This window comes from Heterocephalus glaber, unplaced genomic scaffold (genome assembly GCF_053883595.1).
Source record: "Heterocephalus glaber isolate CG9 unplaced genomic scaffold, H.glaber_assembly_v1.0 deba00000347, whole genome shotgun sequence".
NCBI lineage: Eukaryota > Metazoa > Chordata > Mammalia > Rodentia > Bathyergidae > Heterocephalus > Heterocephalus glaber.
The window spans coordinates 22,842,148-22,864,985 of NW_028258143.1; the positions used below are offsets into that span (position 1 = coordinate 22,842,148).

The following is a 22,838-nucleotide window of genomic DNA, read 5'->3' on the forward strand; positions in this document are numbered from 1 at the left end:
TCCAGTGAATGTAAATAAAACTAAATAAATCTGAGTAAGACTGTTCTTTTATTAATATCAATATCCTGGTTATATCATACTTTGGCAAAAAGTTATTTGGGAAAACGGCATTTGTACAAGGGGTCTATTTTTTTTTTTTTTTTACAAGTAGCTGTGCCTCTATACTTACCTCAAATTTAATGATGGTCTTTAAAAGAATAAGCCAATGGGCATCCATGTCCTGTGAAACCCTATTTATAGTGGTTGCTAAACAATACATCAAGAGAAAAGGAAGCTTTTGCAGAGAGCAGAATGGAGGTTACTAAGGGCTATAGCAGGCCTGAGGGGAGGACGACTAGAAGATGTGGGTTAAAGGATACAAAATTTCAGCTTAGAAGGAAGGAATGTAGCCTGGGATGTAGCTCAGTGGTGGTGGTGGTGGGGCGCCTCAGACATATATTGTACAAAGGTAGCAACTATAGTTAGTAAAATGTATTGGATTCTTGAAAATTCCTCCAGAGATTTTCAGCATTCTCACCACAAGAAAACGATAAATATGTGAGGTAATGTATATGTCAATTACCTGGATTTAGACATTCCACAATGAATGCATAATTCAAAACATCATGTTGACATGACAAATATGTACAATTTTATACATCAACTAAAAAAGAAAATGATTTACAAGAATCAAAAATAACTGGGGACTAAGGCAAGAGAATCACAAGATCAAATCACAAGCTCTGATAACTTACTCAAACCCCATCTCAAAATAAAAATTTTAAAAGGGCTGGGGATGTAGCACAGTGCAAAGGCGCTGGGTTCAATTCCCAGTAATACATCCTTCTCCAAAATAAAATAGACTTGTATAGAGAATTAGCTCTAAAACACAATGAAACTGACCATTCATGCAAGAAAAAAGGGGTGACAGAAAAACATAAGTTATATACTAATACTACTTTTCTAAACCAAATTGCATCACCTAATATATTGAGTCTATAATTCATCTTTGCTATAAAATTTATAGTCTAGGTATTATAGACAACTAAGTTAGGCAGAAATATTATAGGCAGTCAGACAGGGCTACGCCCTCAAGGAAGTCAGTGCAGAGGATGAAAAGACATTACAACTGTGGCTGGAGGTGCACCTATTGAAGGCCAGGCCTCAAGATAAAAGACAGAACGACCCAGCCTACATGCCTCCCCAGGGGATAACTGGTATCACCTGGTCCAATAAAGTCTAGACAGATATCAGTCACCCTGGTGGGTGATCAAGACCCCCCAAACCATCCCTTCCTAAAGAAGGTCTTTGTTCTTTCCATGTACACTTGCTACATGACCTATTTCCTCACTGGATCAATATTACCTAAGTGGCTATATTTTAACCTTACTGGTTGATCACAGTTTTGTCCCACATTGTACCCACCTTGTGATTTTGTACCTACCTCATGATTTTGCTCTATAAAACTTCCTTTGTGAAGTGGAGTCCAAGGCAACCAACTTTCAGGTTCCCTCCTGTCTCTCAGGAGCTATCTCTTCCTCCTACTCTCTCAATAAAGTCTCCCTACTCTACTCTTAACCTCCATTGTTCCTTAGAATTCATTTGTTGATTTTGGAGAACACGAACTCAGTGTATCTGACATCTAGCAGGTTGGGAGTTACATTTATTTCCCCTATATCATTTGGAGACCCCAGCGAGATAACTGAAAGGAGGTAAGAGTTTGCTTTTGTTTCATAGATTCTGGATTGTGACTTGTTTGGATAATCAGAAATTGTCATCCTTCTTTGTCAATTGCTTACACTTGAATTTTTATGCCTTGTTTTATTTTGGGTTTTTGTTTGTTTGTTTGTTTTTGGTACCAGGGATGGAACTCCGGACCCTGTGCTTGCAAAGCAGGTGGCGGAACCACTGAGCTAAATTCCCAGCCCCTGCCTTGTCTTTTTTTACATATTACTTTTTGTTAAAATAATGATAAATTTAAGTTGAGAACATGGGAAGATCATGATGTTTCTTTGAGGGAACATTTTACTTTTGCAGACAAGGTCTTGTATTCCTTTTTTTTAATGTTCAAAAAATATTTATTAAAAAATACAATGGGATAAGTTTATGCTGAGAAATGCAGCAATAAATATAGTTGAAGAAAACAGAGCAACTCTACAATGATATATTGGCACAAAGGAAGATTTTGCAATCATATCACCCAGATCTAAATGTCCACAAGCCATTTTTGTACGTGCTCCTTTAGAAATGCCATTCTGAAAATATCTTGTCAGCTTAAGAGAATGTGTACACATATAATCACAAATACACACTAATTATGATTTTATTTAAAAATTAGCAAACAATACTGTAGAAACATTAATGCTGCATTTTAGATTTAGCTGGCAAAGACCACATTTAGCAATAAGCACGAGTTTATTTAGTCTTCCATGTGGAAACCAGATACACTAAACTGTAAAAAGACAAAATTTCCTATTGTTTGAAAATACCATTTTAAGCGTAAGATTGTAAAAATGCATAGATCTTTAATAAAAGTGGCTGTACAAGAGTATTCCCCTTTGACAGTATTCCTTTTTACTTCATATGCAAGTTATTGGTTATACTGTAGGATTTAACTGTTACGGCACTAAAAGGCAACTATTTAAGGAAGAGGCAGAAAAAGGAAAAAAGAATGTATATTAGGCACTTTTTAAAAGATAGAATAAGCGGCCAGGGATTTAGCTCAGTGGTTCTGCCGCCTGCCTCGCAAGTGCAAGGACCCGAGTTCAATTCCTGGTACAAAAAAAAAAAAAGATAGAATAAGCATTATAGTGTTTTAGGAAGACAAGATAAAAATTACTCAAGGCTAGGTTGGTTCTCACTGAATAAAAACAAAGGACTAAACACTGAGCTCTTCTGTGTGAAGCTAATAATTAATGCCTTGGTCGCCATATTGGTAATCTCTGGGATAGTCATCTTGGTACTTACCATGATATTCATCTGGTATTCTGCCTGATAATCATTATCACTGATTTCTGACCTATCTGTTCCAGTGCCTTGGCTTCCACTGTGAATGACAGGTTCTGTCAGAGCTGCACAGTATGTGGGATCACTTGCTGCCCAAGCCCATACACATTCATTCCTTTCTGGGAAGCAACTTTATTGGTACTCAACTGTAAGGAAATTGTCAAGTTGTCCACTGGTTGTAATGTTAGCTTCTGATCATAGATGTCTCTTCTAGCACTTGGTGCTAACATCCCTGCCTGGCTGGCTCCTTTGTTAGTGTTCATCTGCAGACTGATAATGTTCTGGTCAAAATGTTTGTCAGTTTGCATCTTGGGATCATAAAGATGCCGCCTAGTTCCACAGGCTGTCATACCTGCCTAGCTAGCACATCTGTTTGTTCCCATCTGCAAACCAATTACACTTTGGCCTGCTTTTAATTTTCCTTCATTAAAACATCTTGTTTGTTCTTCTGCATACTTAACTCCAACGTCAATAGTTGTGTGGAATCCTTTTGATTTAGCCAGACCTTCTAGAGCCACCAGCATTGTCTGAATCTGGATCATGTTTCCATTCTCAAAAAGATCATTTGCTTCAAATACGTCAGTCACATGGCTTCAAACCATAAGCCTGAATAGCTTTAATGGAGTTGCCAATGTTTCCCAACTGAGGCCAGTTTAACAAGGACTCATTGACCTTCTTCACAGAGCCTGGTTGTAACTTGTTTATGAGTTCACAGAGGATGATGCCATCCTTTAGACCTAGCTAGAAGTTGGTGCCAATGCTCATGCCTGTCCAAATGAGACAAACCTATCCAATTGAGAAGACCTTCTTCTATCTGTTGATGATACTTGGAAGCAATCTTATTCTTGACCTCAGCCAAGATTCCAAAGGAAGGGCCTTTGTTGAAATCATGGTGGCCAGGGAGCTGTGCTTGGGCTCAAGGTTTCTCGCACTCCACTTCCCTGCTCCTGGCCCTCAGAGTGGCGTTGAAGGAGATGCTCAGAGCTCCAGGTGGCATGGGAGATGCCCTGAGGCGACAGGGGGTGGGGGGAGTGGGGGTGGTCCACAGAGCCTTGTGGTGCACTCAGGAGTCACACTGGCTGCTGCACTCACTACCCACAATGTGGCTCTACATGAGCTATTGCCCTGCTGCTATTCCCAGGCTTTCAGGGATTGGCCGGCTGTATTCCTGTTTTGTATATGCTACATTTGGACTTACTAGTTGATGAATTTACTGGTGCTCCATGCTTGACCCGTTTGCCTGTTTTGACTGTTGTGCTTTGTTATCTTAAAACAACAGAGCTAGGGAAAAGTAATGTTAGAGCATCCCCTAGTGGACTTTGATACTAACCAAAATGTGAATTTATGATGCTGTAAAATGGGTCTTTTTATAAAGTCTAGTTTATATTTAGAAAATATACATCCTATTAATACCTCATGGGACCCCAACTGCCAGTTAAAAGGCAATAGGTCGGCAGCTGTTCTATAGACTTGAGGGGTAGGTATCATAGGGATAGTCTGCCCTGATCCCCCCTCTACACTCTACAGGGGAATGTTAAGCCTGTTCTGCCTCACTTTCCTTTCCGGTCTGATCTACTGGTAAGGAGGCAATCTTAGTTCTTGAGATTTCACATTTTCATCTTTTCAGGTTGAAGGTGACAACTCATGGGCAAACTGTCTCAATAATTCACTGCAAGCATGATAGCAATATTTCCTTTTTCTAATCTCATTCCTGATCTTTTCCTGTCACTTTGTACTTTCCTTTCTTGGAGCCATATTTCTGCTAAAGATTGGAGAGGGAAGAACCCAGAACTGTCTCAACCTTTCCTCCCTATCCAACAACTAAGAACTTTTAAGTTGAGGGCCGGGGATTTAGTTCAGTGGTTCCAGTGCCTGCCTTGCAAGCACAAAGTCCTGAGTTTGATCCCCAGTACCAAAAAAAAAAAAGAACTTTTAAGTTGAGCCCACAGAAAATGAGTGTTTGCTAAATCTGAAGACAGAGAATTACTTTTGCTAATGTGTAAGTTGTGGTTGCTAAACAATGGATAAAGGTTTTAACCTGTGAGCATCATATGTGTGTTGCAGACACAGAAATTACAGAATGGATTTTGAGTAAAACTTAGCATTGTCTTGCTGCTAAGGAAAATTGGCTAGGTTTAGGCAGACAACACAAATGTCTTGGGGACTTCTTTACCCTAGGACCCTGGGCAAAATTTTTCCAAGCCATTAATGGCTCTATTATCTCTAAAGGTGATCTCTTTTGCAGGCTGGGAAGTGCTCTGACCACTTCCAATTTGCCCTTTGATTTTTTTTTCCCTCATTTTCTTTCAAAGAATTGGAAAGAAGTGTTCAGATCTCTTGATTATTGGTTTAATTTTGCTAGCAATGCTTCCTTCTTTAAACATGATTGTTATAGCTGGAATCAACTGTAGCTTGTGCCTTTTGAAATATGCTGGAATTAGGAGTGTGAGTTTCCAGAGAAGATAGAAACACAAGTTGGTAAGGGTGGCTAATCTGACCTGACCTATCTTCCGGTCACTCTCTAAATAGCAGCCAGCTGCTCTGGAGCAAGTCATCTCAGGGGATGCCTCAAGAGGAAATACAAACCAAGTAAGGATTAAAAAGGATGCTTATTTTTCTCTGTGTTTCAGATGGGAAACTTAATGTCATATTCTCTTACTTCTTTGGAATGTATTCTTAAGCACTTAGAAATTGTTTGACCCTCACAAATTGAAAAAGAGCTGTTTAATATTTTTCTATACCTGCACATTGACCTGTCTTGCCCTCTAGAGACAAAATGGAATGCAGAGGGAAGTACTGATTATGATACTATTTCATAAGTAGAACTGTACTGCGAGAGAGGGAAAATGGTCAGAATTACCTTATATTCAGACTTTCTTTCCATTAAGAGATAATCCTTACTTGCGTAGGAAATGTAAATGTAAGGCACAGGAAAACCAGGTACCTCAGCCCTTAAGGCACAATCAGATACATCTACTATTACTAAGCCTGAGATCCCCCTCCCTTACCCTCTGGATTTTAAGGATGAGGTTTCTAAGGCAACCTTAATCAAAGCCTCGTCCACTATTACAGAGCCTGAGGCTCCTCTCACTTGCCCTGGGGACTCTAAGGGTGAAGCTTTCAAGTCAACTTTAACTGAATCCTCTACTGGGCTATATCCATCCCTATCTGATTTTGTTCAAGCTCCTCAAGGACAGTATCCCTTACAGGAGGTGAGTGGAGAATTTAGCACTACCTGAGTCTATGTGTCCTTTTCTCAGTGACCTCATACAGATCAAACAAGATCTGGGAAAATTTTCAGACAACCCTCGTAAGTACACTGAGGTCTTTGGGTACTTATTCAGACCTATGAACTAGACTGGAAAGATGTACTATTACTCTGAAATCAAACACTGACTTCTAACAACAAGCAGCAGTACAAGCTGCTGTTACATTTTGAGATGAGTATCATATTGTTAATTTTACAAGGCCACAAGACAAGTAGCCAGAGGAACAGGTGGTTCCTACTGGAGCCCAAGCAGTACCTACACAAGATCCCTACTGGCCTACCAACCAGACAGGAGACTGGAATAGAAGACATCTTCGGACATGTACTTTTAAAGATCAAAGAAGGACAAGAACTAAACCCTCCAATTATTTTAAACTGTCATTTATTCATCAGGAGAAAGATGAAAACCCCTCTGCCTTCTTAGATCATTTACAAGAGGTACTGATGAAACATACATCTCTGGCTCCTGATTCTGTAGAAGGACAGTTATTTACCCAGTCAGCTTCAGATATTAGGAAAAAGCTAAAAAAGATTACTTTTGCTCCAGGGAGCTCACTTGATACTTTAATGAGAACTGCCTCCTCAATATTTTACAATCAAGGCCAGGATGAGGCCAACGGGCGAAAACAAAGAGACCAAGAAAACATGGCTGCCTTCATTACAGCCTTAAAAGAAACAGACTCTTAAGTCTGATTCTCAGGGCTCCAAGAAGAGCTTGATAACCAAACTCACCTGCTACCGTTAGGAAAGCCAAGACACCTTAGGAGGTACTGTGATAAAAACCATCATAACAAGAGGCCCCCTGAGCCATGCTCTGATTGCTAAGGTGACCACTGGAAGTCAGACTGACCCCCAAAATGCAAGTCTCAGGGATCAGATCCATCTTACCACGTGGTTCAGCAACACTGAAAGGCCCCAGGGCACTCTGCCTTCTCCCTCTGGCCAGACTGTCATTTCCATGGAGGAGTCTTGAGTAATCATGACTATAGAGGGAAAAGAAACCAGCCTATTGCTGGACACTGGCACATGTCTCTCAGTCCTTCTTTCCAACCCTGGCCTTTCTTCCAGCCATCATACTTCAGTCAAAGGAGTCATGGGAAAAAAGGTAACTCACTATTTCTTACAATCCTTAGGCTGTAACTGTGATGGCTTCCTTTTTTTCCCCCAATATGGGGGATCGAACTCAGGACCTCGCACTTGCCAGGCAGGCGCGGCACCACTGAGCTACATCCCACACCCTCTCATTCCTTTGCAATTATGCCTGAAAGTCCAGTTTCCCCCCTGGGAAGAGATATCTTATTTGAATACTGTAATATGCATGCACCCAGGTCAAGTACGCTGCCTCCCTCTCATGGAGACAGTAATAAATCCTGAAGTATGGGCAACTAAAGGTAGAGTAGGAAGAGCAAGTAAGACCTGCCCCAGTGCAAATACATCTCAAAGATCCTACTATTTTTCCTCAATGGAGACAATACCCTTTAAGGCCTAAAGTTAAAAGAGGACTATTGCCTATAATCAACAACTTAAGGACACAAGGTTTACTTGGCATCCTCTAATGGCCCTTACAACACTCCAGTCTTGGGAGTTCAAAAACTTAGTGGAGAATCGAGATTGGTATAGGACCTTAGAGTGGTAAATGAGGCAGTAATGCCAATCTACCCACTGGTACCTAACCTATACACTCTTTCTCAGATCCTGAAAGATGCCAGTTGGTTTTCAGCATTAGACTTAAAAGATGCTTTCTTTTATATTCCTTTACATACAGATTCTCAGTTTCTTTTTGCCTTTGAAAATCCTCACAACCAGGCCTGTCAACTAACTTGGACTCTGTTTCCTCAAGGGTTCAAAGACAGTTCTCATCTTTTTGGGCAAGTGATTTCCCACAACTTGGCATGTTCTGAATTTTCCCGAGTCATAGTCCTGCAATATGTAAATAATATACTGTTATGTGCCCCCTCAGAAGAGCTCTCCAGCCAAGGCACCTGTGCTGTGCTAAATTTTCTAGCAGACAGCAGTTATAAAGTCTCTAGGTCTAAGGCATAACTTTGCAGCTTTGAGATAAAATATTTGGGCCTTATCATATCTAAGGGAATGTGAAGGCTGGGGGAGGGCAGAACTAAACCAATATTTTCCTCCCCAAACCCTAAGACCCTAAAACAGCTAAGGGGATTCCTAGGAATTACAGGCTTTTGTTGCCTTTGGATAGAAGGGTATGATGAGATACCATGACTCCTCTATCAGCTTTTAAGGAAGCCCAAAAGGCAGATAACCATATTTTAACTGGGGAACCTGATTCCTAAACTGCATTCCAGAAGCTTAAACAAGCACTTCTGGATGCCCCAGCACTGAGCCTACCGACAGGACACCCTTTCAATCTATATGTTGATGAAAGGTGGGGCATGGCTTTGGGAATGGTTACCCAGGATCAAGGACCTGCTCAATAGTCTGTAGGGTATCTGAATCATGAATTAGACATTGTAGCAAAAGGATGGCCTGTATGCCTTACAGCTGTGGCTGCAGTATCTTTCCTGGTACCAGTAGCATCCAAGCTGATTTTAGAAACAGATCTCACTGTATATACTCCTCACAATGTGGCAGGACTTCTTTCTTCCAAAAGGAGTCTATGGCTATCAGACAAGCGACTTCTTGAATACCAGGCTCTACTTCTAGAAGGACCAGCCATTCAAATAAAGTCACGTTCCTCCTTAAACCCTGCAATCTTTCTACCAGAAAAGGAAATTCAGGCTGAAAGACATGAATGCAAACAGGTAATTCTCCGTATGTACACAGCCAGAGAAGACTTGTTACACACACCCCTTACTGACCCTGATTTGACCCTCTCCTGTGATGGCAGTTCCTTCATGGAAAATGGAACAAGAAAGGCAGAGTATGCAGTAGTCTGCATCAGACTCTTGAAAGTTCCTCATTTGCCCCTGGGACTAGTGCCTAGCTAGCAGAACTCATAGCTCTGGCAAGGGCTTTACAACTCATTGAAGGACAGAAAGTTAATATTTATACTGATTCAAAGTATGCTTTCCTAGTGCTACATGTTCATGCAGCCATATGGAAAGAAAAAATTTATCTGACAACCAATAGATCTCCCATAAATTTTCATAAGAACATAGATGAACTTTTACCATCTGTCTATATGTCTTCCAAAGTGGTGGTAATTCACTGTAGAGGGCACCAAAAAGAAGCTGACAAAGTATCCCAAGGTAATCAACTGGCTGATGTAGTTGGCAAAAGAAGCTGCTTGAGGGCCCTCCTTTCAGGGCCCCCTGATCTAGGAAGGGTCCCTTGATGATACTCAATCCAAATATTCTCAGTCAGAAATTGAATGGGCTCTCTCCCATAGGTGTCAGTTCCTTCCATCAAGATGGTTACAATCAGACAATGGTAAACTGTTCCTTCCTGGTGCTAATCAATGGAAAATTATTAAGTCTCTACATCAAACCTTTCACTTGGGGAGAGACAAGACCCAACAAATGGCCTCTAAGTTATTCATAGGAAAGGGATTTTCTTAAACAATACAACAGATAGTTAAGATATGTGACCTCTGACAAAAGTTCTCTTAACTGGACCATAGGCCTTGCAGGTATACAGAGACATGTTAAATACACTGGAAAAGATTGGCAGCTTGATTTTACTCAAATGCCAAAGAGTAAGGGGCTCTAATACCTTATTAGTCTGGATAGATACTTTCACAAACTGGGCTGAGGCCTTTCCCTGTAAAACAGAAAAAACACAAGAGGTGGTAAAGGTTTTGGTCTCAGAAATTATCACCAGATTTGGACTTTCTAAGAGCCTACAGACTGATAATGGGCCTTCTTTTAAAGCAACAGTCACACAGCGTGTCTCTCAGGTCCTGGGCATTCTTTATCACCTTCATTGCGCATGGAGGCCACAATCATCATTCAGAAAATGAATGAGCCCCTAAAGAGACATGTTCAAAAAATGGCTCAGGAAATCCATGTACAGTGGCCTTACTTACTACTGTTAGCTCTTATCAAAGTAAGAAATACACCTCAAATTCTAGGCCTCGGTCCATTTGAAATGTTTTACAGACACTCTTTTCTTACTAATGATTTTCTGTTTGATAGAGAAATGTATGCTTTACTAAAAGATGTCACCTCACTGGTTAAATTCCAACAGACTCTTCAACAGCTAACGGAAGCTCAGCCTAAAGAAAAAGGAAATCTCATATTTCACTCCAGAGATTTAGAACTGTTAAAATCTCTTCCCTCATCATCTCTTTCCCTGGAACCAACTTGGGAAGGACCATACATCATGATCCTGTCAACTCAATCAGCTGTCAAGGTAGCAGGCCTGACTTGGATACACCATATCCAACTCAAGCCCTGGGAACAAGATAGTGAGTGTGAGCAACGATCTGTATACTTCTGTGAATCCATGGAAGACTTAAAATTCATGTTACCACTTAAAGGAGAGTGCAATTCCTTTCTAGTGTGGGCACAGGAATATGCAGAGTCATTACAACAAACACCCTCCTGGATATGTGGCCTGCTCCCTTGTCAAGTACATCAGAACTTCCTTGGTGGGTATTGCTACTTCAAGGAGATGACTGGAATAAGCTACATGACTACAGAGACATGACAAAGTTCAGCAGTTCATAGTTTAGCCCACTGTTACAAGGTAACTCAATGGCATATAAACCACACCCTTAATGATCCTGAACATAATCAAATTTTTTTCTAAGAATGCCACTGAAGTCTCTCTACAGACTCTATAGAACCCCTATTAAGTGAGAGAAAGGGTCCTATCATGAGAGCCAACCACCATAGATATAAAGATGGCTACTTTCAGATATGGGATGATTATATGTGGTTAATTCCAACTATAAGACAACTTAGTAGAAAGGCTCCCTTATGTTGGGAACAAAGAAATCATTCTTATTCTCATTGGCCTAACTCCACTAAATACTTGGGATAGACACCCCATCCCCAGCAGTGCATACACACTATAACTTTAGAGGTCAAAGACTGGTTTGCAAGAGACTAGTTTAATCACCCTGGAATTAGATGGGAAGCCCCCACTGGTCCTGTACAACCAACTTGTGGCCCTGGCTAGCTACCCTCTAGATGGATAAGGAGATGCACACTGGGATTTGCATGGTTACAAGGTAGGAGTGTCAAAAATAGTGACAAACCTGCAAATTTACCCTGACTATGACATTGATGGTCTAGAAGTGTGTTTCACTGGTATGATCATTTGGCTTCTATCTTTGTCCATTCCCTAGGATTAGAGGATGTTATGCAACACATCGAAGTCTTGGCTACCTATATTCAACAGGCCTTAAATGATACCTTGACTAGTGTCTTTCTCCTAAATGAAGAAGTGAAATTAATGAGGCGAGCTGTCCTCCAAAATTGGATGGCATTAGACATTCTAACAGCAGCACAAGGGGGTGCTTGTATAACTGTAAAAGCTGAATGTTGTGTGTACATTCCTGATCCTTCTGCTGATATTTCAATGACTGTTCAAGATATTAAATGACATGTTAGTGCCATGTCAGATTCTGAAATTTCCTGGTCCTTCTCCTTATCCTCTTTGTGGGAGGCTATTACAGGCTCTTCTTGGTGGAAACATTTGTTGGTTGTATTAGTGTAAGTGTTGTTGATCTTATTATTTGGTCTATGCATACTTAACTGTTCCTTTGGCCTTATTTTCTGCAGTCTTAAAGCTATAAGCCTACCCAAGACAAGAACACCTGGCATCTATCTATCAAGGGTCTTTAGACAGACTCTCTCTGACTGCCGATCACAACTATGACCCCCTTCAGCCAGAAGTAGCCAGATTTGTCATCATCCCTTGCCTCCTCATGGCAGTCAAGGGTACCTCTTCAGAGGGAGGAATATTATAGACAGCTAAGTTAGGCAGAAATATTATAGGCAATCAGATAGGACTAGGGAGTCCATGCAGAGGATGAAAATACATTACAAGCCAGGTGTGGGGTTGTACACCTATGATCCCAGAACTCAGGAGGCTGAAGCAGGAGGATCTCCCTGAGTTTGAGGCCAGCCTGGGATACATAGTGAGTTCAAGAGCAGCCTGAGCTACATAGCAAGACCCCATCTCAAAAGAAAGAAAGAAAAAGAAAGAAAGAAAGAAAGAAAGAAAGAAAGAAAGAAAGAAAGAAGGAAAGAAAGAAAGAAAGAAAGAAAACACATTAAAACTATGGCTGGAGGTGCATCTGGTGAAGGATGGGCCTCAAGATAAACACAGAATGATCAGGCCTACATACCTCCCCAGGGGATAAGATAAGTTTATCACCTGGTACAATAAAGTCTACATAGGCATCAGTCACCCTGGTGGGTGACCAAGACCCCCGATCCATCCCTTCCTAAAGAAGGTCTTTGTTCTTTCCATGTACACTTGCTACGTGATCTGATTCCCCATTAGATCAATATTACCTAAGTGGCTATACTTGTAATCTTATTGGTTGATCATAGCTTTGACCCACATTGTACCTACCATGTGATTTTGCTCTATAAAACATCCTCTGTGAAGTGGAGTCTGTGGCAACCCACTTTCAGGTCCCCTCCTTTCTCTTAGGATTGATATTCATTCTCTCTCTCTCTCTCTCTCTCTCTCCCCCCCCCCTTTCCTCCCTCTCCCCCTTTCCCTTCCTGCCTCCTCTCTCTCAATAAAGTTTTCCTACTCTTAACCTCCATTGTTCCTTAGAATTCATTCTTTAATTTGGGGGAACACGAACTCAGCGTATCTGACATCTGGCAGGTTGAGGGTTACATTTATTTCCCCTATATCATAGGCATAGTCAAATTCCCACCATTACTTTTATTTGTATTTACTAAAGAGTACAGGAAAGAAACTCATAGATTAGACTCCAAAGTACGCCAAAAAGTTAACTCTCAGAAAGACACTAACAATTCTCGAAAAATCACTAGGGAAACTATTACAGTTGTTTAGATAAAATAAGGTCTTTCTAAAGTCCCTGAAAGCATATCTCAGTTGGAGCCATTTAACTTGTTTTCTGCTGGGACACGCGGAGGATAACAGAAATGCAGGAATCCCAGGCAGAGACAGATGTGGGTTATGGAATTTCAAAAGCAACACACTGTTCCTTTCCCTCACTTCTTCCCCTTCCCCCTGAAGTGCATATTCTTAATAGTGAGCACTTACAACATTCTGTGGCATCCGACAAAAGTGCTTCTTTGCCTTCAAGTCTGACAAGAAGTCACAGGCTTAGCTTCGATACTTCCTGGTTAGTTATGCAATTGGCCAGTTCTCCAAGGGACCCCAATTTCTTTTACTAGGAAATGATCCTTTCAAATTGGCTCTGTGGGCTTTTGACTTGACCTGAAAGAGTTCCTACTGGCCAAATCTGAGATACCAAGAAGATGCTCAAACAGAATAGGATAAACACATCATGTTTAAATTCAAGAGTTATATAAATACTCTCTGGTCATCTTTGAAGAGGGGTAAAGCACCAAATCAGGTAAAAAATATAAGGAAAGGATAATGTAGTCAACTGTTACTGGAGTTTTTTAGCACAATTCCCAGCCCTGGTGCCAAGAGAAGAAACTCTGCCACAAACCTCAGGACATTAATCAGGGAGATGAGGAGTGATAAAGGGCAGGAAAGGAGCTTTAATCAGCATGGCCATGCTGGGAAGGACAGATAAAGGGCTTCAAGATTTGTCTTTGAGGGGCTGATAGAAACTTTGGGGTTTTCTAGAAAGGAAAACAAAGACAAGGGTTGAAAGTTTGCACATGGTAGGTGGTTTGCATAGTTGGCAGTGTCCTGCATTCTGGTCAGGTCATGGTATGGTTGATTAGTATCGCAGGACTGGTTCTGTGAGGTGCTGAGAGCCATCGTCGCCTGAGGGGGCAGTTCAGTCCCTGTCATGAGACTATTGACTTCTGCTGTGGGGGGTAGCCTACATACACATCATGGGGTAACTGCTCCCATTTAGGGGGTGACTTCATTATGGGGTGGTCTGTGAGGCTCTGCTTTTCCTGTAACCCATGGTGATTACAGGTTTAGGACAATGGCTGGACACTTCTGGGCATCACTCCAGGGTGTCTGGAATGGGCCATTATAAAGGCCAGCAATCAAATGTCCCTGCAGGTCCTGAAAATTACCTTAGTTACTCTTATCTTGGTGACCTCAGTCTAAAGAAGGATAGGTAAGCTAGATAAATTTAAGGCTGATATACTTTATAATAGACACTTCTTAAATTATTAATATGCCTACATTAAAGTTTAGGAGGGATCCAACATTTTGAGATAATAAGGGAGACACATAAAATGAAAGCAGAAATGCCAACCTTTATCCCACTTTTAATTACCCCACTGGCCATCTACAAGTCCAGCCTCTAACTCCTTGCTACAGAATTGCCTTTCTTACACTCAATGTAGTTCAGATTCACCAAATAGATGGATCATGCAAAGTTCTTCCTTAGAAAACAATCACAGCTAAAATAATAGAACTAAAGGGAATGACTTAGAAAACTTTTTGAGATAACTGAGGACAACTGAGCACAGACTAGTTAACAGATGACATAAAGAAAGTAGTAGTAATTTTGTTAGGTGTGATAATGATATTGTGGCTTTTTTGTTTTTAAAGTTCTTATTATAGATAGATATTGAAATGTTAGCAAGTAAAATGACAGTATATGTGAAATTTGCTTTAAAATACTGAGGACCGACAGATGAAAGAATTAACTGCTGGATGATGAGTATACGGGAAAACATTGATCTATTTTCTTTACTCTTATGCACATTTGAAAAACTATACTACATGAGACAATCATTAAAATCATTAAAATGTAGTTGAACTGGCAAATATTTGCAAATGACCTAAATCTCTATCAATGGCCGACAAATGAGGTAAACCATAGTACATAAAGTACTGTAATACCATGAAGCCAGAGAAATGACCATATTTTAACAAGAAAATGTAACCTGCTACCATTTTTAGAGAGTAAAATAAAGCAACAAACAACAGGCTATAGAATAGCATGTATAGCTCATTGTGATTCCAACACATTATATCCACAGAAATGCTGAGAGGCTGTTCCTCAAGGCCTGGGCATCTCTGGGCAGTATTGTACTGACAAGTTATTTCCCGTCCTGTTCTTCGGGAACTTCTTACAAAGCCACTCACTCATACAATTCTTCAGGGGCAAGAGAAGATTAAGGTTTAAGTTTCCTCAAATTTAAAATGAGGTTAAAAATAATAGTTCTTATGATAAAAAGCACTTTTTACAAGATATAGCACATAACGATGTTCAAAGAATATTAGTGTTCTTTTCACTTTTTGTTTCAAAATCATAAAAAGTAATTGCCTGTTAAAAACTACAAAAACTTTACTATGAATTCAGTACTCATGTACTTCCCCTTTCATCTTTCTTTCAGTTGATATCTAATATGTGTCGTTCCAAAGTTTAAGAAACATACAGTCTTTATTAATGCACTCTCAATAACACCTATTAAAACAGACCTTTGAGAACACAGTATTAACCACGTCCTTAGATTGTCACTTCATAACAATATTTAGATGTAAGACTCATATCACTTAATCACATGGCTTTTTTTACTGTGATAGTTATTAATCTTCAATGTCAATGTGACTGAGCTATGCCTAGAAAATCGCTAAAGAACACTTCAGAGTTTGTCTGGGTTTCCAGAGATGACTGACATGTGATTCAGCCAGGTAAGGGGGGAAAACCCAAACTGAACATGGACCACACCATCCAACAGTAGACTGGATGAAAGGAAAAAGCAGAAATGGGCAGCTCACAGGAGCAGGTGCATACCCAATCCTTCTTGAGTGGGTGAGGGTTTTCTGCTGAGGCCATCACTCATAAATGCCAGACTTCAGATTCTTCAGCCTTTGAACACAGTTTTGCACTAGCAACTCTTTAGCCTTCAGTCTCAAAAGGGGTATATCATTGATCCCTCTTGTTCCGAGGCTTCCAGCTTCTTAGACAGAACAGCTGCCAGTTTTCCTGGCTCTTGAGCCTGCTGGCAACCATTGTAGAGATCCAGCCTCTGATCGTGTGGGTCCATCTAATCAATCTCCTCTTTAAAAAAAATTTTTTTTCTTGGTACCTGGGATCGAACTCAGGACCTTATACTTTCGAGGCAGGTGGCGGCACCACTGAGCTAAATCCCCGGCCCCTCCTCAAACTTTTTTTTGAGACAAGGTCTCACTACATAGTCCTGGCTGGCCTTGAACTCACTATGTAGCCCAGGGTGGCTTCAAACTCACAGCGATTCTCCTGCCTCAGCCTCCTCAGTGCTGGTATTACAGGGTGCACCACCATGCTCAGCTCTCCTCTTAAAATTACGTATATTCTATTGGTTCTGTTTCTCTGGAAAACCCTATTACACTTACTTTATGAAATACCTATGAAAATTAAGCATTCTCCCAGGGCTAGACTTTTTTGTAATTTACTATTAAGAGAAGTGAAGGGGTTGGCGGGACCTGCTTTCTCATATGCATGGGATTCTTTCATATACAGAATCTTTATTGTCTTCAAAGTCCTTTTTTAAAAATTAGGATAACCTTTACAAGTCATAAAGTTCATCTTTTTAAAGCATACAGTTCAGTAATTTACATTACAGGCACAGGCTGTGCAGCCATCACCACTACCTAATTCCAGACTATCTTCATCCCCTGAGAAAGAAATGTGTTACCCATTAGCACCCATTCCCCATTTCCTCCAATCCCCATCCCTGGAAACTAATGATATAATATAATTCTTACCAAGGCTATTTTGTTATTGAAGGGAATAGGAAGATGCAATATATACACTCAAATGTCATACACTCAAAAGTCAAAGGATCTCCATTCTGTGAGGTCTATAATATGCAAAAAACATCCTTCAATTTCACACATACCATTATGCATTGAGAAAGATAAACAAGCATTTTATTCTTCAATTACTCCTTCTACTATAAAGCAAAAAAATCAAACCAAGAGCCAGGGATTTAGCTCAGTGGTTCCACCGCCTGCCTTGCAAGTGGAAGGACCCAAGTTCGATCCCCGGTACCAAAAAAAAAAAAAATCAAAACAAGCAGCCGGATTTCGCTTACTGTGACTGTGTTGTTAATCAACTCTGAACATTCAGCCACGGCATATTTTATAATCTTCTATCCCAAAATTCTGAAGCAAAAACAAACAAAAATCTACAGCAATTACCATCAAAAACAGTTAAATGCAAAAGGTAGTAAATGAAGTCATTAAAATAAGCTAAATTCATAGCAGTGTTTGCTCGTGGAGCTGGCAAAACTTAGCAAAACAGTTCATGTATTAAATGCCGTAGGGCTGGGGATTTAGCTCAGTGGTGCTGCGCCTGTCTCACAAGCATAAGGTCCTGAGTTCGTTACCCAGTACCAAAAAAAAAATAAAAGTGTAAGAAATTTTCTACAGATACATATTTTAATCTTTTTAGAACAACCAGATGAAAATTTGCCCCAAAAAGGTGAGGCTGAAAAAGCTGACTACAATTAGTGGATCCTTGATCCTAACTGTACTATTTCTTGGTATCACTCATAATATAAATACTGTGACCGTGAATCCAAGAAAAAAATTATGCTACTAGTGATCCTCATTAATTTTAGAAATGCAATTATTCACCTGTAAAGGCACTGCTTTTTGCAACAAATCCAACTTCCATTTATTTTCTCATGAAGCAGGCAACACAGATAATTTATCTTTGCTATCATAATTCTGACAAATGTCTTCTTGAAAGCAATCTAAGTAGAAAAAAATTTTAAATTTGTTTACGAACACTGCAAAAACTTAGAAAACACAAGAAAACCTACCAGTTATAATTTCATTATATAAATTAATATCTTTAACATTTCCATATATTTCCTCCCAGACCATTTTTTCTATACATTTTTACATAGTTAACATCTTGTTCCCTATATATTTTGCACCTGTTTTATTTATTTGCACTATTCCATTAGCATTTCCACATATCAATGAAAACACTTTATAAACTATACTTGCTGCAAAGTTCACTATCATCTAGATAAATGTCAGAAAATATTTACACATAGTATTTTATATTCTCCTATCCTGATATGTGGGATTTTCCCCAATTTGAAAACCATTATTTGTTATTTCAAGTGATTTTTAAATTATCATTCAGATTCTTTCATGGATACATAAGCACGCATAGAGGCCACACAATTTAGTCCCAAAGAACTTGGTTATTTTCAAGCCATTTGTGCCCAGCCAGTGCCCATTAAAGTTACAGACACTGCCAAAAGCCACAGTATTGTCTGAAAAAAAAAATCTATATCATTAAGACTTTGGAATGAACAAACAATGAGCCATGGTTCTTCAAACCACTTAGAAATTAAAAGCCATGCCCTCAATCTGTCAAAAAGCATTCTCTCCCATCTTACACATGCAATCTGAACCCTTTCCTGACCTCTAATACCAAAAACGAGTGGAGGGAAGATTCATTTTATTTACCTGTATATTACTTTAGTAATGGCTCTCTTATACAGCTGACCTTGAATTTCCAATTTAGATGCTATTCACAGGCGGCCAAGCAGCTCACAAAGGTGACTGTACAGCAAAACATTTCCAGTGCTATTAAATACATAGTACTTACATTCATTTTTCTCCCTTCCAAGAGAACCTTTTGCTCTTAAGAGAAAAATAAATGCATATTTTCTTCCTAAACTTGGTTCTAATTTTGGAAATTATTCTAGTTATTAGAGTAGAATGCCTGTCCAGCTAAAATCCTTACACCTCAAAGGGTATTTTTCTTAAGCATTTGTGGACAGCAGCCCGTGCCCAGTCACTGTGATAAGATTGTTGTTGTTCTTCCAAACATCTGCTGAACTTTTTTTTATTCTTTGCACTGAAAATTTAAATTCACTATCAACTACAATGAGATTACAGAGCACAGATACACCTATCAATAAGAGGCTGAACAAGGACCTGATGGCTTTGACATTCTACAGACTACCAGGAAAATGCCATGGGCCCTACAGAATATTACTTAACCTGGAAGATTCTCAGTGCTAATGAACTCTGGAAATTGTAGTAAGACTGAAGAATAAAAAGCCTGTCTAGGCGTTCTCACTATACCTTTGCAGCCTCACAAACAATCTGAAGTTTACAGCTTCAATGAAATTCATGACTCTCCACTGTTCACACGTGGCCCACTTCCCCACCCCTCAAACTCCCTCTCTTTTAAGGGAATTTATGCTCCTTACCCCATCACCTGATGTTATGATTTGACTATGAGATATCCCTTAAGCCTCATGTATTGGGGACTTGGTCCCCAGTGCAGCAGTGTTCAATAGGTGGGGCTCTGGGAAGTGATTAGATCATTACAGCACTAACTTCATCAGTGAATTCATCCATTAATGAGTTCATAATTCAAAGAGCTTCTTAGAAGGTGAAGCCCAAAGGAATGAAACAGGTCATTAGGGCCATGACTTTGAAGGATATATATTGTCCCCAGGTCCCCTCTTTCTTCTCTCTCTCTCTCTCTCTCTCTGTATGTCTTTGTCTCTGTCTCTGTCTCTGTGTGTGTGTGTTCTCTCCCCGCTGTTGTCCTGGATGCTACGAGGTGATCTGCTTTCCTTCACCACTGTCTTCTACCATGATATTTCCATCTTACCACAGGCCTAAAAACAATGCAGCCAGCTGACCATGGACTGAAACTCTGAAATTGTGTGTCAAAATAAACCTTTCCTCCCTTAAATTGTTATTCTCAGATATTCTGTCACAGCAACAAAAATATAACACACTTGACATGAGTAGCAGCCACCATTTTCTTGTACAGCCATTCCTCACTGGCCACAAAGAATAGGTCAAAAGTTTGGGAGTTTGTTGGGGGGATTTGAGGGATCTGTGCTGGGAAGGAAGAGACTCTTTCCTCTGGGATAGAGCTACTTGAGCGCAACACTGAAATGAAACCTGTAGCCCAAAACAAAGGCAGACAGAAGCTTGGTCTTCCCCCAGCCAAGTCTCCGGTGTTGACTGCACAGTGACTTCAACCTCCTCCTGGCCAGGAATTGTCTCAGTAGCACCCCTTTTCAGCTCAAACTAGTTTTAACTGCATTTATGTCCAAAACAAAGTCTCCCTAACTTACCCCCCCATAATCAGAAAGGTTGCTAACAGGTATTTCCAATACAAAGTTGTTTTTTGAAAAACATTCTGTAAGTTAGGCTAGAGTCATCAGACTCAAATAAAATCATACACCTACCCATCATTGCCTAATAAAACCATATCTAGCATTATTTACTACCTGCCAATTTAGCCCATTAAGATGAGCTGACGCTGAGATTAGAATAAGCATGAAAGCATGTGGAAAAAGGAAAAGGATGTTCCAAAGAAGTGAAGTTTGATGCTTTTTTCCCCTTGCAGCTCTCCTGAAAGATAAATATTACCCTCATTTTGTGTAGGGAGGGACTAAGATAATAGGACTAAATAAAAACAAATGAGAAACCCAACTTCCCTAATCCAAAGAGGACCTGGTCCAGGTATTAGCACTTCTTTTTCCTGACTACAGACATCTTCTTCTCTGCTATATTGAACATACCCTGAAGAGAACCTATTCTCAGTCATTTAAGGGGAAACAGGATTAACAAAAATAAAGTTATTTTATTCCTTTTTAAGAAATAAAACATCAAGAGAAATGATAACAGCCAAAATTCATACAAAGAACTTCCTCCCCATCTATAACCTCCTCTGTTGGTCCCCAGGGGACATCCAGCTTTAGCACCCCTTCTCTGCCAAAGTCCCATGTGAAAAGCAGCTATAGCTTAGCAAACTCTTCCAGGCTGACCTCCCATCTCTACTCTCAGCCATGTTTACCCAATTTCTTTGAGCTCTTTACCATAGTGGCCTTGTCACACACTATCCATCTACCTAACCTGTTAAAGAGGTAACCTGATGAGGCCTGCCGGCTTTTGTTTTCTCTTCAACGAATACTGACAATGCCCCTCCGCCCAAAGCTCAAGCTGGTGAGCTCTGTCTGCAGCTGGATGCCCTCAGTACTCTCTTCTGTGGCATCCATTTTGTATACTTTGTTTTTCCTCTTCTCATAAAGTGGCCTTTAACATCCTGCTAAATCCAGAAGACACTCTGCTATTATATGCCTTTTTATAGTCCCTTCGTAAGAGTTATGGAAACTAATAGCTGACTATCACTTCATTTCTACTTTGGCTGCTAGGAAACCAAACCAAACTTCATCACATTACTTTATGTCCAACAAAGTATTAGGTTGCCTTCAGTAATTAATAAATATAAATGCACCCAAATAAGATTAATTTGAAACTTTTTTTCTTCCTTTGCAGTAGTTTTTTGGGGTACAACCATAAAAATATATATTTTGGGGGATGAGGGTATAGCTCAGTGGTAGAACACTTGCCTAGCATGGGTAAGACTCTGGGTTTGATCCCTGTCGCTGAAAAAAACAAAAAACCTGTTCTTATACAAATAGACATAGAACATACATTTTAAAATAAATGGAGCCAACTTTTAAAAAATGAAGGAATTATAGCATTATAATTACAGCATTATAGCATTGTAAAAATCACCCTTTGCATCACAATGGTAGGAGTGTATGCAAGACTGGTAAGCAATACACACACAAGAGGGATTCCGGGAAGGTGTCAGAATCCCTTATAACAAGTCATTTTCAAGGGACCTAACCTATTTGCAGCATTAATACTTTCCACCAGTACAGCTCCCACAATATAATTAACTTCTCACACCTTACAGTCCCACTACCTCTCAATATCCCCACACTGGCGACCAAGCTTCTGGCACATGAAGCTTTGGGAGATGTACTCAGACCATAAGATAAAGAAATACCCTCACTTCTCCCTCTGGATGTCAGCAGCATCCAGGTCCTGGTGTCACACACATAAATGTGTATAAAGCACAAGCTCCCAAACTGGAGTCAAATAAGATACAAAAAACTTCTGAAGATGAAAATCACTAGGTAAACATTAAATAGAGTTGAGACACCCTCACAAAAAAAATCACCCTTTGGTAACCAGCATAGTAATAACTGCTTGAGGCAAGAATTTTGAATGGATGTTTACACTGGTAGGTGAAAGATTGACAAGAAACAAAATATTTAACATACATAGTCTCAAAATATCCCCCACAAGATACCTATTAATTATTTTTTAAAAAAAACTTTTTGAGGAAACCTTGCAAATACCTCTTTCACCAGATAGAACAGGGAGATACTGTGCAACTCCCTATATGAGGCACCGAGAAGGATATAATCACTTCTGCAGCATTCTTGTCCAAATTGGGCAAGCTTCACCCAACCAGGAGGACCATCAAAAAAGCTCAAGGCCCACACAAAAGAAAAGAACTGTACTCTCTAAAAATGTTCAGATAGACAAGGAAAAACAATTGACAAAATGTTCCAGGGCCAGGAAAACTACACAGATATGAAATCTAAGGCAGTATATGCTCCTGGATGGGACTGTAAACAAGGAAAAAATTTTTTTCTTCTGCTATAAAGGACATTAGTACAATAACAGGTAAAACGTGAATAAAGTTTATCAATAGGTATTAGGAGTCTATTGATCCTACTATGGTTTA

At 39.9% G+C, this 22,838-nt stretch overlaps 1 protein-coding gene and 1 pseudogene across 12 annotated transcripts in view; both read right to left on the reverse strand.

Moving 5' to 3' along the window:
• Clasp1 (cytoplasmic linker associated protein 1) overlaps positions 1-22,838 on the reverse strand; it is a 260,640-nt gene that overhangs the window by 203,305 nt on the left and 34,497 nt on the right. The window lies entirely within an intron of this gene.
• LOC147829881 (calponin-3 pseudogene) overlaps positions 1-22,838 on the reverse strand; it is a 74,305-nt pseudogene that overhangs the window by 44,637 nt on the left and 6,830 nt on the right. The window contains exon 1 of the transcript XR_015446252.1: positions 1-22,838. This exon is cut by the window's left edge and continues 44,637 nt beyond it; it is cut by the window's right edge and continues 6,830 nt beyond it. The product of XR_015446252.1 is annotated as a calponin-3 pseudogene (transcript).